This window comes from Panthera tigris, chromosome E1 (genome assembly GCF_018350195.1).
Source record: "Panthera tigris isolate Pti1 chromosome E1, P.tigris_Pti1_mat1.1, whole genome shotgun sequence".
Taxonomy (NCBI): Eukaryota; Metazoa; Chordata; class Mammalia; order Carnivora; family Felidae; genus Panthera; species Panthera tigris.
This window is the reverse complement of record NC_056673.1, coordinates 38,809,924-38,827,580: the sequence shown is the minus strand read 5'-3', so window position 1 is coordinate 38,827,580 and position 17,657 is coordinate 38,809,924. Positions and strand designations below refer to the sequence as shown.

General features: G+C 42.4%; 1 protein-coding gene across 5 annotated transcripts in view; it reads right to left on the bottom strand.

Moving 5' to 3' along the window:
- The window catches only part of WIPF2 (WAS/WASL interacting protein family member 2), a 49,978-nt gene extending 33,907 nt beyond the window's left edge, over positions 1-16,071 (bottom strand). For 2 of the 5 annotated variants that reach the window (XM_007085806.3, XM_007085805.3), the window contains exon 1: positions 15,453-16,004. The gene's annotated coding sequence lies outside the window, so the exon portion shown is untranslated. The other 3 variants (XM_015539155.2, XM_042966354.1, XM_042966356.1) reach the window with 2 other exon arrangements.
- Positions 16,072-17,657: the final 1,586 nt, after the last annotated feature.

Genomic DNA, 17,657 nt, shown 5'->3' with positions numbered 1-17,657 from the left:
GAGCTACCTAAGAGTATTCACATGCCACTCCAGGAGACTAACGAACAACAGGCTCCTATAATTATGTGGGAACTGATGTCAACACAGAGTTATGAACACTCCTTCATGTGTTCTAGGATAGAATACAGTGGAGGGTTTCCACTAAAGCATTTTGGTTTCTCTAAAACATAAGGAAACAGACTAGAATGACTTTCATGTCACAGATATTTAACCACCCTCCCACCAACCTGAAAAAAGGCTTTAAAAATAATCCACAGCCCTCTTCTCTCAATGGAAAAGGTGCTACCTTCCCCTTGAAATTCAATTCAGTCAAAACTGGTGAAACAGATTTCTATCATGCATACAGACAGAATTAATTAAAATTCCAAGGTTACTCCATGAAGGGAAAAAAAAATCACTCTTCCAACTGTAGGCATTTTCCATCATGGAAATCCAACTATGCAGCAAATAGGATTGATCCAAAACAAGTAATAAAAAAAAAAAAAATCACATACACACTGTGAATATTTAAACTGAAAATCCTACAATTTCTACCACTAAAGCTGGATTTTTACTCTCTACATCAATGACTTTTCACTGTTATATGCAGTACACAACCTTGAAAGAGAAAAGGAAAGAGGCAGAAGAAAGATATGTAACTGTATGAGGAAATCCTGTCTATATAATTTCTCTAACAAGAAACAGAAGTACACATCCCATGATGCAGCTTTTCCCCTAATATGACTCTTTCCTCTTGTCTTAGATTTGTTTAAAGCCCTAAAAACATAAACTCAGAAGTGTACTTATTCACATACTACTTAATGTAATATGTATTAGGTGCCACGGGTTATTCCCAGATACAGGGCAACCCAGGAGCCAAGCCCTCTCATCTAAAATGATGACAAATCAATGAGAAGTCTGCTCTTGTGTTCAATTAAATAACCACAACAGCAAAGAATGGCTCCATAAAAGAGATGGCTATAGATTAACTAATGCAAGATCAAGGGTAAATGAAAATGTCTGAAAATTATCCTAAACAGAGGTCAGGGAATGACCTCACCAGAACCTACTACACCCCTCAAAGCAAAGAGAAAAATCCTGTTAACCTGAAAACACTAAAGTATTGGAAAGGTAGGGGAACATATATAGAAAACAGTCAACTGCAATAAATCAGTAGTTCAAAGTAGTGTTTTGTAACATAGCCAGAGATCAATAATCTAGCAAACAATAACACTTTAGATTTAGAACTGTTTTTGTGGCTTCATTCACCAAAACTGTTTCAGAGGAACTTGCAAAACATATTAGAGCTGTTTCTCTGGAGTTGTTCATCTTAGGATTTACATCAGCTCTACGTCAGAGCCAACATGACTTTCTCAGGCTGTATTTTAGCTAATAACAGCCACAAGATTTCCAAGAACCAAGAACTAGGATCCTAAACTTGGCCTCTGCATTATAAGACATGTACTAGTTGGTTCCTGACTGCCAAGCAATTCACAGCAACCAAAGAGCAGCTGCAAACATCTCATTTCCAGATGCCTTACAGACTGGCAGTAAATGGTTCAACCATTTTTCCTTTCTAGGCCTTAGGGATCCATAATACAAAAAGGAGAAGAGAACGTGCCCTTTCATATTATCAAAGTTACAAACTTCAAATCACATCCTTTAACATCTCCAAAAATGATTCTGCATTAGTCCAAGGCAGATCATTAGTACATCTATTTTCAAAACCTTGTCAATTTTCCACTTCACCAAAAAAAAAATTAACAGATTCCTGGATTTGGACAGCAAAATTATGCAGAGAGTAGCTCAATGTTCATAACTAATATTTCCTCCTCATCCACACAGGCCAAGAACCAATGGGTCTAGAAGTGCTAGCTAAAAAAAAAAAAAAAATGGGAGTCACACAAGGCCAAAGCCATTAACATCAGCCAGCATTTAACCAGAGAAGAGAGGAGTTAATCAGATGAAGGACACACATTCTAATTTAGAAATCCAGACCAAAGCCAGACAGACTAAAACACAGTCTGAATACAAAAGCAATACTAGGTGGAGCCTGAGAAGTTTGCCTTAGAGACTTGGGAGCAATAAATTGTTTAAAAGGTTCTTCTAAAACAGAGTTTCCAAATTTACCTGAAGATAAGACACATCTTAGGGCATTTGTTTAAAATACACACCCACCACCCACCACCCACCACACACACACACACACACACAGCCACACACACACTCCTGGACCCTAATCCAGACCTACTAAAATCAGAAATATTTCAGCAGAAAGATCTGGTGATCTGTATATTTAACAAGCACCTTAAGTAATACTTGGTATTAGGGAAGTCTGAAAAACATTGTTCTGAAAGAGTATTAATAATCAACTACACCAACACTATTGTGTCTGAACGGAAATCAGCAAGGAAAAGCTGATGAATAAGCTGGGTCAACATAAACGTGTTGCCTGCATTTATCAGTGTTCCCTCATGAAACACCATTAAAACGACAAGAGATGTTTTTTTTAAGACCTAAACCTGAAAAAAAAAAAAAAATGAAGAAAATGGGAAAGGATGCAACAGCAGAAGGATGTCAACAAAATTTTGGAAGCTGGAAGGCACATGCACTAGTGACAAGTAACTTCAAAGGAAGGAAAAAGTTAAATACTTGCAGCAGAAAGTAGATTCCCACCACAGAATCTCAGAAAAAGCTCAGAAACCAAAGGCACCTGGTACCTCTGGACAAAGGGGCCTTGGAGGGGCTAAAACAGGAGAACTGATTGAAAGTCTGTAAAGGAAAGAGATTCCCCTCTGGGCACCTGGGTAGCTCAGTTAAGCATCTGACTTGGGCTCAGGTCATGATCTCACAATTCGTGAGTTTGAACTCCGCTTGGGGTGAGCTCATGCCCTGCTTCAGGTGAGCCTTGCTTCTCTCTCTGCCCCTCACTCACTTGCGACTTCTCTCTCAAAAAAAAAGAAAGAAGTACCCTCTTTCCCTTGCCCATGCTGCCAGGCAGAAAGCCTCTGAACCAAGGGAGCAGTTACAGCTTAGAGCAGGAGTGCCATACTGTAAAAAGGGAGTTCAAGTGAAAGTCTTCCACTCAGCAATGAGACCTGTCCCCGTTCCTCAGCTCTCTTCCCCAATTTGGTTCCAAAACACCTACTGCTGGGCTCATCCTCTCTACGCAGGAGATTGGAAGAGTCCTCTCCAAGGAAAATGACCAGTTGCCAATTCACCCTACAGTGATGCCTACCACTTGATGAGCCAGGGCTCCACACTGAGAGCTTTTTAGTGCCTCATTCTTAAAAATAAACAGCCAAAAATTACCAGACATTTGAAGAAAATCTCTTACAGGAAAGACAAGAATCAAAGTAACAAAACAGAATTCCTGACAATGTGTGAAAATACTTACATATAAAGTTCTGGGGCACCTGGGTGGCTCAGTCAGTTCGGCTTAGGTCATGATCTCACGGTTCGTGGGTTCGAGCCCCACAACAGGCTCTGTGCTGACAGGTCAGAGCCTGGAGCACGCTTCAGATTCTGTGCCTCCCTCTCTCTCTGCCCCTCCTCTGCTTGCACTCTCTCTCTCTCAAAAATGAACAAATGTTAGGGGGCGCCTGGGTGGCTCAGTCGGTTGAGCGTCAGACTTCAGCTCAGGTCACGATCTCGCGGTCCGTGAGTTCGAGCCCCGCGTCGGGCTCTGGGCTGATGGCTCAGAGCCTGGAGCCTGCTTCCGATTCTGTGTCTCCCTCTCTCTCTGCCCCTCCCCCGTTCATGCTCTCTCTCTGTCTCAAAAATAAATAAAAAAAAAAAAAATGAACAAATGTTAAATAATAATAATAAAGTTCTGGAACAAAAAGAGCTTATGGAAGTTTAAAATGCCAATAGCAAATATTAAAAATATCATAGAAGAGTTGGAAGAAAAAACTCAGAATATCTGAAAACTGAATGAGGAAGGAAAAACAGACAAATTCATGAGGAAAAAAAAATTAAGAGGACCAGTGTTGGAATTTCACCATCTGAATAATAAGGGTTCCCAGAAAGAGAAAGGACAGAAATCACTACCAAAGAATACATTATCAAAAATATAATACAAGGGGCGCCTGGGTGGCTTGGTCGGTTGGGCGGCCGACTTTGGCTCAGGTCATGATCTCGCGGTCCGTGAGTTCAAGCCCCACGTTGGGCTCTGTGAGTTCAAGCCCCACGTTGGGCTCTGGGCTGACAGCTCAGAGCCTGGAGCCTGTTTCGGATTCTGTGTCTCCCTCTCCCTCTGCCCCTCCCCTGTTCATGCTCTGTCTCTCTCTGTCTCAAAGATAAATAAACGTTAAAAAAAAAAAATTTTTTTTTAATATATAATACAAGAAAATTTCCCAGAATAGATGCAAATAAGCTTCAGACTGAAAAGGCCCAATGAATGTCAATCATGATGAATTTTTAAATAGTCACACCAAGGTATACAGTCATGTATCACTGTATTTCAGAATACCTGGGGTAAAGACAACATCCTAAAATCTTTCAGAGAAAAAACAAATCCCATACAAAAAATCCAGAATCAGAATAGCATCAAACTTCACAGTCTACCACTGAAAGTCATAAGACCACAAAACAAGGCTTAAAGTTTCCAAATACCATCTCTAACAACATTTTACATCCAAACTTCCAACCAATGTGCAGGCAGAAACAGGCAAGTCTCAAAAAAAATGCACCACCTCCAATGAACCCTTTTTCATAAAGCCTCTCAACGAGGCTCCACTAATGTAACTGTACTGAAAAGAGATTTGTACTTTCCTCAGAGTTTAGGGATGAACTAGTGATTGATACTCAATAAATCAAGCAGAAGGAAGGAAAAAAAGGAAAGAAAAGAATGGTAATTATTATATTTAAAGGGAAAATCTATAAGGAAATACTGTATAAGCATAGTACACACAGTCATCATACTGGATGTTAATTTTTCTTCTTTAGGTTACATTTACCTGTATTCGCTTTCTGGGCTCATGGAAGATGGAAAGGGAGGCTGAAAACCTGGGAACTACATTTCCCAGAATGCCCTTTCAATGGAGTTGTGGTTTAAATTCCAACAGTACATATGGGTCAACTGGACCCATGGCTCAGTTGGAAGAGCATGCGACTCTTGATCTCAGGGTAGGGAGTTTGAGCCCCATGTTATAAATAAATTAATTAATTCCATCAGCACAGACTCATTCACTCAAGCCCTAGAAGATGTAAGAAAGGTATATGTCATTATTGCTTTTCTAGTAGCAATGAGCAGGTGTGTGGCCTCCAACAAATGACAGACATGTCGTTTTGCAGGTTTCCAATATTCTACAAACTGCCTGCTTTGGTATTTAAGATAGCCAAGATTATTAGTGGTTAGCAGTTTGTAATCCCTGCAAAGTGGCTTTCCCTGACCTATGTTCCCATGATCTTCCAATGGTTGTGTAAGCATCTAATATCCTCTTTGAAATATCAAGAATGGTTTGTTTCTCTGATTGAACCCTGATACATAAAAACATATAAAATATTGGTTTAATAAAAACTGTGATGGGACTGTATTAGGAAAGTAGCAGAAAGAGTTGAGGATAGATAACAGTATAAGAATGCAAAATCAGGGATTTCTGGCTGGCTCAGTTGGTAGAACATGTAACTTTTGATCTCAGGGTTGTAAGTTTGAGCCCCATGTTGGATGTAGAGTCCACTTTAAAAAATGTGGAGCACCTGGGTGGCTCAGTGGGTTAAGAGTCCAATTTCAGCTCAGGTCATGATCTCCCAATTTGCGAGTTCAAGCCCCACATCAGGCTCTGCACTGACAGCACAGAGCCTGCTTTGTATCCTTTGTCTCCCTCCCTCTCTGCCCCTCCCCTACACATACACGCGTGCGCGCGCACGCGCGCTCTCTCTCTCTCTCTCTCTCTCACACACACACACAAATAAACATTAAAAAAAAAATCTTGGGGGTGCTTGGGTGGCTCAGTCAGTTAAGCAACCAACTCTTGATTTTAGCTCAGATCAGGATCTCAACAGTTCAAGAGGTTGAGCCCCACTTGGGCTCTGAGCTAACAGCACAGAGACTGCTTAGGATTCTCTCCCTCTCTCTGCCCCTCTCCTGCTCATGTGCTCTTTCTCTCTCTCTCTCTCAAAATAAGTAAATAAACTTAAAAAATATATAAAGGGGTGCCTGGGTGGCTCAGTCGGTTGGGAATCCAACTTCTGCTCAGGTCATGATCTCATGGTTTATGGGTTCGGGCCCGCATTGGGCTCTCTGCTATCACCACAGAGCCCACTTCGGATCCTCTGTTGCCCTTTCTCTCTCTCCCCTTCCCCCGTTCTAAAACAAATATTTAAAAAAATTTTTTAATTATGATAAAAATTTAAAAAATCTTTTAAAAAAGAATACAAAATCATCTTTCATAGAAATTCAATAGATAATATCTGAGACTAGAAAAACCAAGAAATGACAGTACAGGCATACCATGTAAAAATATGGAAATAATATGCATTAGGAAAAAAAAAAAACACCGAAAGTACTAAAAATGAGGACAAATAAGGAGAAATGGAGCAGCTGTTCTTTTAATTATAAGTCTTGTAGTACTATTTGACTATTTAAATTGTGTATTCTTACTATTTCAACTTAAAAATCCAACCATTTAATTACTAAAAGGCAAAAAAATCCTAACACTGTATAAGCAAAATCAAACCACAGACTGACCAAAATTTCAAACCATAAGGTCCATACTGGATCTGTTGCCAATGTAGGTAAAAACAGCAGAAAGTCCCAAACAACCAAATAATTAAAAGGCCATTATATGCTTAATTCTAGAACCTGTATCTCAGATCCAACTCTAATGAAAGCAGGCTGCCTAATGTGACCTCAATCTCCGCCACAGCCTGGGCCTAACAATGTTCACCATCCCAGAGTTCACTCTATCAAAGGTCAAATACGTGAAGAAACTCGAGGCCTCAAGAAGAAATCATGACCAAAATTAACTGCAAAGGTAAGCATAAAAACAAAGGGATAGATCTTAAAATCAATTACCTTAGCTCCTTTTTTAGGTCTTATTTCAATTTAACACAACTAATTAAAAAATTTTTTAGAAACACCCAACATCTGTGGTCAAAACATCTTTACAAGTTCTAGGAAACTGTTAATTAGCGGGTTAGGCTGTAACCTAGCCACAGATGACAAAAAATGGCTCTTCTCACTGTAGGCTAGGCTAGCTGTGTCTCATGTTACTAGGCCTCAGCTTCCATGTCCCAGCAGCCTTCATTCCACACATCCCAAAGATACAAGTAAAAAGCCTATAAAGACAAGAGTCAGGAGTAAGGGAAATCCAGTGAGGATAGTCTCCATGAGAAAAGGCCTGAAAGAAAACTTAAACAGATGCTCCATAAAATGTTGATTCAGACTTCACATGGAGAGAAGTGTCATGCCTCATTTCAAAGATAATATATTAGGCCCTGACTCACCACAGATAATCTAATAACAAAGCTGTGACTTTCATTGTTGAGGCGTCTCTTCTCTCACTCTAATGCCCCGAAGCCATCAGATATACAGACGCTTCATGCTGAAATGCTAGAAAAATTTGCACATTTTCATTCCTTGCTCACTACTGCTGGGCTGCTAAACCAAGAGTCTACTTTAAGTTATGACAACAGGGCAAGCTGATCCAATTACACAAAAAAGGTACTAAATCAAACAGGACCATCTGGGCTTTAAGCAAGAGTATTGTGATGTCTGAACAAAAGTCAATATACTTGCTTTCATATATTCAGAGTTATAATGGCCCTTGGGCTACCGATTCATTTTCACGTCCAATAAGAGTTATGTGTCGTATTAAGACATATGGCCTAGATGACGGACGGGTACAAACAGAGTATTATATTCACCAGTTCATAATGAGAACATCTGTGCTCACCCTCTAGCCCTATGAGGCTTACAAAAAACAGTCAATATTCTCTAGAAGTAAACAGGTTTTCTGTTCCTAGGCAGCAGGTCTGGCAAACCACCCATCTCATCATCCCCATAATCTGACAAGATTGGGTGTGTTCAGGGTGGTATGGCCAAATTCACCATCCCCCATATTCTCAGAATGGTTCCCCAATTATTACTAACCTCCAAACCAATTTCCAAGATCCTAAAATTTTAAGACCTAATCCAGCCATGCAAGTTTAATTTGCCGGACCTAAAAATCAAGACTCAAGACTGAGGCGCATGGGTGGCTCAGTCCGTTGAGCATCTGACTTCGACTCAGGTCATGATCTCACAGTTCATGAGTTGGAGCCCTGCATCACGCTCTGTGCTGACAGCTCAGAGCCTGGAGCCTGCTTCCAATTCCGTGTCTCTGGCTCTCTCTGCCCCTCTCTAGCTCACACTCTGTCTCTCTCTCAAAAATAAACAAACATTAAAAAAAATAAGTAATAACGGGGCACCTGGGTGGCTCAGTTGGTTAGGTGACCGACTTCAACTCAGGTCATGATCTCGCAGTTCGTGGGTTTGAGCCCCGCGTCGGACTCTGTGCTGAATGCTTGCTCGGAGTCTGGAGCCTGCTTTGGATTCTGTGTTTCCTTCTCTCTCTACACCTCCCCCACTTGTGCTCTCACTGACTCTGTCTCTCAAAAATAAATAAATGTAAAAAAAAAAAAAAAAATTTTAAATAAATAAATAAATAATAAAATAAAATGACTCAAGACTAAAAGAATCTCCTTTATCTAAAAAACTTCTTATAGGGGCGCCTGGGTGGCTCAGTTGGTTAAGCGTCCGACTTCAGCTCAGGTCATGATCTCATAGTCTGTGAGTTCGAGCCCCGCGTCAGGCTCTGTGCTGACAGCTCAGAGCCTGGAGCCTGCTTCAGATTCTGTGTCTCCCTCTCTCTCTGCCCCTTCCCCACTCATGTTCTGTCTCTCTCTGTCTCAAAAATAAATAAAAACATTTAAAAATTAAAAAAAAAAAGTTCTTATAAAATACATATTCCATTGTACAGGCATCAGATTTCTGTACAATATTGACAATTTCAGCATCAACACTAGTAAATTAATATCTGTGAAAAGAACTGAGAAAAATCTCTCCTGTAAAGACTGGGCTCAAAATTCACTGTCATTTATCTGGTTTTTTTGGAGACCTCACACTCCCTGAAGCCTTGCCTACCTCTCTACTTCTCATTTCCTAAGCTCCAGACACACTGGAACTTCCTTCCTTCAATTCTTCAAAATAGCCATGTTAAAGAACATGGCCCCTCCTCAGGATCTTCATCTATGCCATTCCGTCCACCTAGCACAGTCTTTGGTCTGCCCCTCATCCCTTAGGTGTCAGCCTTAAAAGTCAATTCCTTGGGGACATTCCCTCACTGCCCTGTTTCCCAATCAACCTGGGTTAGGCTTCCCATTAGCTGCTTCCACAGTATTTAGAGCAAAACAGTAATTAATTATTGTTTAATGGATGTCTTCCCCACCAGACCATAACTGTATGACTGCAAAGGCTCAGTCAGTTTTGTTCACTGGCAAAGCACAGAGCCTGTCACACAGTAGGAGCTCAAAACTTCTTGACAAATAAATGAGTAACAGGGCTAAAAACACATCAGCTTTGGCAATTCTACTTATAATTTACCCTACAGATATAGTCACATATACAAAGGGCCAAATGCTTATGGTTACTCACTAGGGCATAGTTGGTAATAGCATAAAGGCGGAAATATTTAAAATGTCTACCAATACACGGCAGGTGCCAAATCTCTATTGCTTTCATGGAATGACTGCCAAAGTAAGTTTTTTAAAAATGCAAATAGTACTAACAGCATGCTACATTTGTTTAAAAGAAAATGCAAGAAATATATATATATATGCTTTATATGTACATGTTATCTCTGGAAAGGATCTTAAGAAACTGAAAACATCAGTTGACCCTGGGAAGACAGACTGGACTCACGAGTACACAAGCATAAAAGACTATTCAATGTACACTCTTTTTTTAACTTTTGAATTTTGAACCATATAAATGTATTTTTTTTTAATGTTTATTTTGAGAGAGAAAAAGTGTATGTGTGTGCACACAGGGGAGGGGCAGAGAGCGGGAGGGAGGGAGGGAGGGGGAGGGGGGGAGGGGGAGGGAGGGGGGGAGAGAGAGAGAGAGAGGGACACACACTTCCAAGCAGGCTCCACTCGATCTCTCTCCCTTGCTCTCTGCCCCTCCCCTGCTCATGCTGTCTCTTTCTCTCAAAATAAATAAATAAACTTTTAAATAAAAAAAAAAAAATAGAGGAGCATGCAACTCTTGATCTCAGGTTGTGATTTCAACTCCCATGCCGGGTATAGAGATTACTAAAAAATAAAATGGGGTGCCTGGGTGGCTCAGTCAGTTAAGTATCCAACTCTTGATCTCAGCTCAGGTCTTAATCTCAGCCTCCTGAGTTCAAGGACCGCACTGGGATCCACACTGTGTGTGAAGCCTACTTAAAAAAAATAAAGAACTAAAGAAAAATAAATAGAAATAAAACTTATAAATAAATAAAATTTGCTAAAGACAGTCCTATCCTCATTTCTAAGACAGTGATGAAGTTTAAATGATTTGATGACAAATATCCTGCTTACAAGCTAAGCACTGGGCGGGGGGCGGGGAGTGAAAAGAAAGACAATTCACTTATCCACAAATCTCAGACATCCTACTCCATACTAGATTGTACCACTTTATTATTTTTTTTAATGTTTATTTATTTTTTAGAGAGAGAGAGACAGAGTGTGAGTGGGGGAGGGGCAGAACAGGAGACACAGAAGCAGGTTCCAGGCTCTGAGCTGTCAGCACAGAGCCCAATGTGAGGCTTGAACCCACAACTCTGAGATCATGATTTGAGCCAAACTTGGACACTTAACCAACTGAGCCACCCAGGCACTCCTAGATTGTACCACTTTGGAAGAAAATTCCATCTTTTTTACAACTAATTGTCCCGATCCAGATAAATGGAGAATGGTTTCACAGTCAGAAGGGATTACTGACAGAAAAAAGGGATTAGAGAAAAAAGGGAATTCAGCATTTTTTTTTAGCTTAGAAAGTAGGTCGATACATTTGTACGGAAGAAATATCATAAATACTGACCCAAAACAAAATATTCTCACCGAGGGGCCTTAAAATCCAAATGGAGCTTAATCTGAATCCACAAAGTTCACAAAACTAAAGAACTTTTTGAAAACTAGTTAAAAATGGTAAGGAAATCTATACACATTCCTTAGATAAACAGATGTGCCAAACTTTAAGACATTCTTCAGTAAAGAAATATCTGAGACAAGATTAAACACAACTCCAATAATCCTGTTTGTTACCACAATCAAAGCCCTGGAACAGAGTCAAAACCTTTGGATCTGAACCTGTTAGTTTCCCAAACCTGCATATCAGGTACAGAATACTCTGGACTCAGAATGGCAAGAGGAACCTGAATCCAGGGCCACCAAAAAGAGGATTTTTTTCCGGGATTATCTCCAATGTTACAAGGGCCATTGCCATCGACTGCAAGAAATGATCTTCATAATCCATCCCAAGACCTATTAGAGCCACAGTTATCTTCAACTAATTATCCCCTGAAAAACAAAATGGTATTTACTAAGTAGAACGAAGTACTCAGTACAGCCATTCTAAATTGTCATAACTTTGCCATGTTACATGGCAAGTAAGAAGCCAATTCCTGGCTCTCCCATTTGATAACTTCTTTGCCCCCAAACGCTCTTTCTGCATATTAAGTCAAAATCTTGAGATCTAAGACTGACACAGACACCAGCAAACGAATCACCTGATTTCCCTACCAACATTGTTTTTCTCCATAAAGTTCTACTCACCATTTTAAAATCCCCCTTCATAGGGTGCCTGGGTGGCTCAGTCGGTTAAGTGTCAGACTGGCTCCAGTCATGATCTCACGGATTTTGAGTTTGAGCCCCGCATTGGGCTCTGTGCTGACAGCTTGGAGCCTAGAGCCTGCTTCAGACTCTGTGTCTCCCTCTCTCCCTGCCCCTCTCCACTCATGCTCTCTCTCAAAAAAAGGTAAACATTAAATAAAAATTTTGTTTAATACCTGTCTATAATAATACCAAGAAGTACTCATGAATTTAGCCTGTGGTTCCCTAGGCTAAAAGGCTTGAGAGGGAGAGTGGAGCAAAAAAAAAAAAAAAAAAAAAAAAGGTGGGAAATTCTCTCTCTCTCTCTCTCTTCAGTGCTCTGGACTTTGAAAGCTAGGCAGAGGCAATGATTCTGCACTTAATCAGCAAGTGAATAAGAAACAGGTTTGAATTTAGAAGAAGCATAAAGGAGGGCAAGAACATTCAGTAAAGAATACTGACTCCATTTCCTTGCAGAGCAGCTCTCAGGACCTGCCAAAGAACCTCAATTTGACAAGGAACACCCCATCTACTCTAATCCAGGACATATCCCTCAAAAGACAGTCAGTCAACCGGAACTCTGCCAACTTCTGCTTGGGAGTTGTGTGGAGCACAGTAGCAACAAGAGCCTACTTTGAGAAGGAGATCAACAATCACACTCAAGAAGAAAAGAAGTTATTTGGCAAAGGGAAGCATGTTGCCAAAATGTTAGTCACAGCTTAAGGTCCCAGTTTGTGTCTCTGCAACTATTCTTTGCTCTGACAGAGTCCATTCTCTGGCCCAGAAAACCCAGCTCAGCTACTGTCATCTTCTCCATTTAAAGCAGTCATTTTTCATGGTATCAAACTGTGACACAGACAACATATCAACCAGAGACTAAAAAGAACAGGGAAAGAATGTGTTATTTGCCATTTTCTACCTAGGACTGGCTCAAGTAGAGCAATGGAAAAATGTGACAGGATAGGAAGAATGGAAAATCATTATGTTAAAGAGCAGGCTATACCAAAAGCCTGCCCAGAGCTCTGAACTCCCATAACTTATTTCCAAACCCTTTGAAAAACAAACCAAAGAGACACCCTGTGGTTGAAATAACAGCAAAATATTAAGCTGATTTTTACCCCCAAATAAGTATGTACTATATACTTCATAGCCTGAAGCTCTTCCTGCTCTTGCTGGGGTAAGAAGACTATAGTTTGCTTGAGAACAGCCTGAACAAGCCCAAGACTTTCAGAATCATTTCAGAGCAATAGGAAAACAGACACAAGTACACTAGGTTACTCTCCCAATCTAAGAAGAGGTCAAGAAATTGTCGCTTCAACAGGGACAGGACTTCTCTCTTCCTTTCTTAAAAACCATTAATAGGGGCGCCTGGGTGGCTCAGTCGGTTGAGCGTCTGACTTCGGCTCAGGTCATGATCTCGCAGTCTGTGAGTTCGAGCCCCACGTCGGGCTCTGTGCTGACAACTCAGAGCCTGAAGCCTGCTTCAGATTCTGTCTCCCTCTCTCTCTGCCCCTCCCCCACTCATGCTCTGTCTCTCTGTCAAAAATAAACATTAAAAAAAAATTAATAAAACCTGAAAACTCCACTGTTATCAACATCTTCCACCTTGCCCTGCATTTCACCTTTGTGCTGACATCACATAACTAATCAGTACCAACTAAAGTAAACACTACGGATATCAAGTATGAGGTAGATTTGGAAACTGCCCCCTCTTAAGCAAATCCAAGTCAGACCTCAGAAATGCCAAGACTTTCAGGAACACTTCTTCTAAGCTAAATTAAATAAATTCACCTATGAGCAAAGTGTTTAGAATATTATGCCCAAAGAAAAAATTGGAATAGTCAAGATTTCAAAGTATTAACAATAAAGAAGCTGAAACCGTCCGCAAGCACACTCCTCCCCACCAACGGGGCCAAACTGCCTGGACCAAAGCAAAAGGCTCAACTAAATAAAGTACTATTTTTCAGCGAATTCTCAGAGTTCATTGAGGAAAGTCAGTGTTTGTCAAGGGTAAAATAAAACACTGCATTCTCTCACATTCCTCATCAACCAACCTCATTCAACCCAAGCTCTAACTTCCCTATCTCCATCTTGATGGTAGCCAATACAATGTAACAAGTAATATGAAATTCTGGGCTACTAAAAGTTGACTCAGAAAAAAGTTAAAAAACTGAACATGTATTAAATCAAAACCAACTATATTCCCTGGCACAACAAACGTGGAAAACCAACTATTCCCTGGCGTAACAAACGCAGCAAGGCTGAGAAGAAACTGAGAAAACAGGTCTTCTAAATACCAATATCTCAATCTTGTTGTCAGAGATCACTTCTTTGCAACCACTTTAAAGATCCCATTTAGGGGCACCTGGTGGCTCAATGGGTTAAGCATCTGATCCCTGATTTTGGCTCAGGTCATGATCTCACAGTTTGTGACTTCGAGCCCTGTGTTGGACTCTGTGCTGACAGCGAGGAGCCTGCTTGGGATTCTCTCTCCCTCTCTCTGCCCCTCCTCCCCTTCAAAATAAATAAATAAACTTTAAAAAAAAAAGTCCCACTTAGTTAACACAATCTTTCAGAAGCAGAGAAGAACCAAACCTGTCTTTCAAAGGGGGGGGAAAAAAAGGACAGTTTAATGACTTGCCTCAAAGTTACTTAGTAAATCCATAGGTATGCTAGAACAGTCCTTATTCCCCAAGGTTCTCTTTTGGTTTGTAGGAGGAAACAAAAGCCACCAAAATATTCCGTAAATCATTCAGAAAACAATGAGTAAAAACAGCACCATGAAAAAGGAGGTGGATCCTGGGGGAGCCCAAAGCAGTAACAGATTATTCAAATCCCTTTAAAAATACAAACTCCAGTACAGGCCAGCTTCTTCCAGCTCCTCAGCCGTGCGTTCTCTCTTAGTAATTCTCCTTCCTGATCAGTAACTTACCACCACACGCTGCCCACGTCTAACACTTTAAGATTTCCATCTTCCCTTGCTTCACACCACTCCAATCTGAACCCTCAACTCTAGGTTGCTCCCATGTGCAACTCAGTACTTCTCATACCTTTATCTCAACTCTGATTCTTTTTCCACCAACGCTCTCAAGATACCCTCTAGTGTAAGCAGTTTCCCGAATCATCCTAAACCATTGGTTGTCACTCAACTCAATCCCTAAAATGTCACAGTGTCCTCCTCACTCAGCATCCTGTTAATTACCTGTTCACAACAAGTCCGCCCTCCCCATCTCCCTTTAGGCGCACGGTTACTTGTTCCTCACTCCCAGCTGCCGTCTTACTTACCTTACCCACCCTTCAGGATTCCTTATTTCCTGTCTCTCAGTAACCTTCCTTCCCATTTTCAGTCAGCGCTCGTCCCACACCAATTCCCGACCACTCCTCCCTACTTAGATTGCCCACGCCCCGCTCCAAGCTCTTCAGACCCAGCCCCGCGTTCCACTCACCCCTCAGACTCCGCCCCCAGGACCCCCCCTCTCCCTCAGGCCCCTCCCCCAATCTCCTCTCTGTCTCTCTCCCTCCCTCCCTCTCTCTCTCTCTCTCTCTCTCTCTCTCTCCTCTCCAAGCCCCGCCCCAATGCCCCCCACCCCGGCCCTCCCTCCCACTCAGGTCCGCAGGTCATCTCAGCGACATACCCAGCCTCCTCGGCCTCCTTTCGACCGGGCTGTAGCTGCCCCGGGAGCGAATCCTCCGCCACCTCCGCTCCGGCTTCGTCCCGTCCGGCTAGCTCCCCAGCAAGCTCCCTCTCTCGCCGCCGCCGCCCCTTTTGCCAACCCGGAAATGGATCTGCTCCCACCGTCCCCAGCGTCCGCGAACAAAATGGAGGCGGGGGAAAGAGGAGGAGGGAGCAGGGGGCTAAAAGACACTACACGCACGCGCTATCGGAAAGCCCGCCCCCTAACGGCGCACGTAAAGGCGGAAGCCGTCGGGTAGCCGCCATCTTGGGAAGGTCGCGAAAATTCCGCCTGCCTCTTCAAAGCAGGGTTTGCAACTTCAGCAATTGGAATCGTCTGCGAAGACTTAAGCAGAGAGTGAAGCCCAGAGATTCTGATTTAATTGGTCTGGGGTATGTCCTGCGCATCGAGACGTTTAAATTCCGCAGGTAAATCCAACATGTTACCGAGGTGGAGAACCACTGAGCTACCGTCTTGAACATAGCTTTTGCATTTTTATTTTCCCGCGCGCGCACACACACCCACGCACCTGCCCCATAAATGTCCTTCCCTAATTTCGAGTCAAGGAAGAACCCTCTTCATTCAACCTTGCTGGGGCCCAGTAGTCTAGCTCCTGTTGTCATAGCAACAGAGAGGCAAGCCCCTGCCAACAAGTCATCCTTAACGTCATAGCCACCTGACCTGAACACCCGTGAACACGTCTCTTCCGCGGGCCGGGGGTTCCCTAGTTTCCGGGGCTGGGGGATGGTGCTGCAGACTCCTCCAGCTGCTTGGGTCAGGGAGAGGAATCCTGTGCCCTCCGTGGTGGAGCTGCTGTTAACTCCTTCCCAGCTGATTAAGGATCTCTCCCTAGTCCACTCACAAAAGCTCTTTTCTACTATAGCTAACCCCATTGCCGTATATCCTCAAAATGCTCTTTACATCTCTCTGGCATCCTTCCTTGTGTTAAATCCAAAGTAAGGGGATAGGATTGAGACTCAGTTTCCACTGCTTACTAGCTGTGTGCCCTTGGGCTTCAACTACCCTATCTGTAAAATGGGACTAATAGTGCTTGTCTCAACTGTTTTATGGTGTTATTGGAAGTCTCAAATCAAGTAATGAATGGGAAAGCATGTGATAAATTGTAAATTGTTATTTTTGTTTTCCTTCTGTTGTGCCATGAGTAGTGCCGGGCAGCACACACTAGTCAATGTCACAGCATTCATTGAGAACCTGCTGTGGGCTAGGCACCACGAGATGGTTACAGAGATGACTAAGAGCCTAGTTTTCAGGGAACTCACTGTGTGGTAGGCAGACGGGCATGTAAACAGCTAGCTGAGATACAAGTCAGCATGTAATTAGTGCCATGGGGACCTAGGTGCTGTGAGAGGTCAGACAGGGAGTGATTAACTCCTGCTAAAGAATGGGAGAAGGTTTCGTAAATGGTTTTGAACTTGGCCTTGAAGGATGAGTAGAATTTCATTACTAGTCAGAGAAGGTAGGGGACACATTCCAGGCATAGGGACCAGTGGGTATAAAGCTAAAGATTTTCAGGTATGTAGTCCTGCGTGTCTGAAGGTGGGGTGATTGGGTCAGGAAGATGGTAGACCCAAACTCCCCGTTCTTCAACTTCGTGTCCATTCTGTCTCCTCCTTGCTCATCATATACAGTGTGAACCTGCATTCTATCACTGCAGTGCACCCAGTGGCTCCTCAAGGCCTTTGCACTGCCTCTACTCTGCCCCTTCCGCATTTTTCAAGCCTTAGTTCAAATGTCCCCTCCTCAGAGGCATTCCCTGCCCACTGTAGCTAATGTTAGCTGCCCCCACCCCGCCGTCCCCCCCACCATTCTCTATAACATCACTCTGTGCTGAGGGCAGCCACTGGGGTGGAGCACAGAGACATCTCACCTGGGGAACTAGGCATGGGCTTCATGAAGAAAGTGAGGCCTGATGGGAAAATAAGAATTGGGCAGGGCTAGAGGAGAGAGAAAAGCATCCCAGAGCAGAGGGAGAGTATGTGCAAAATAAGAATCAGGGCACCTTCCAAAAACTCAAAGCATTTTGATGTGGTTAGAGCTAGAACTTGGAAAAAGGCAAGAAATTAGGTTGAAGAAATCATCATAACATCTGACATTTATTAACACCATGTTACCATGTAACATTGGCATAACGTCACATGTCATAGC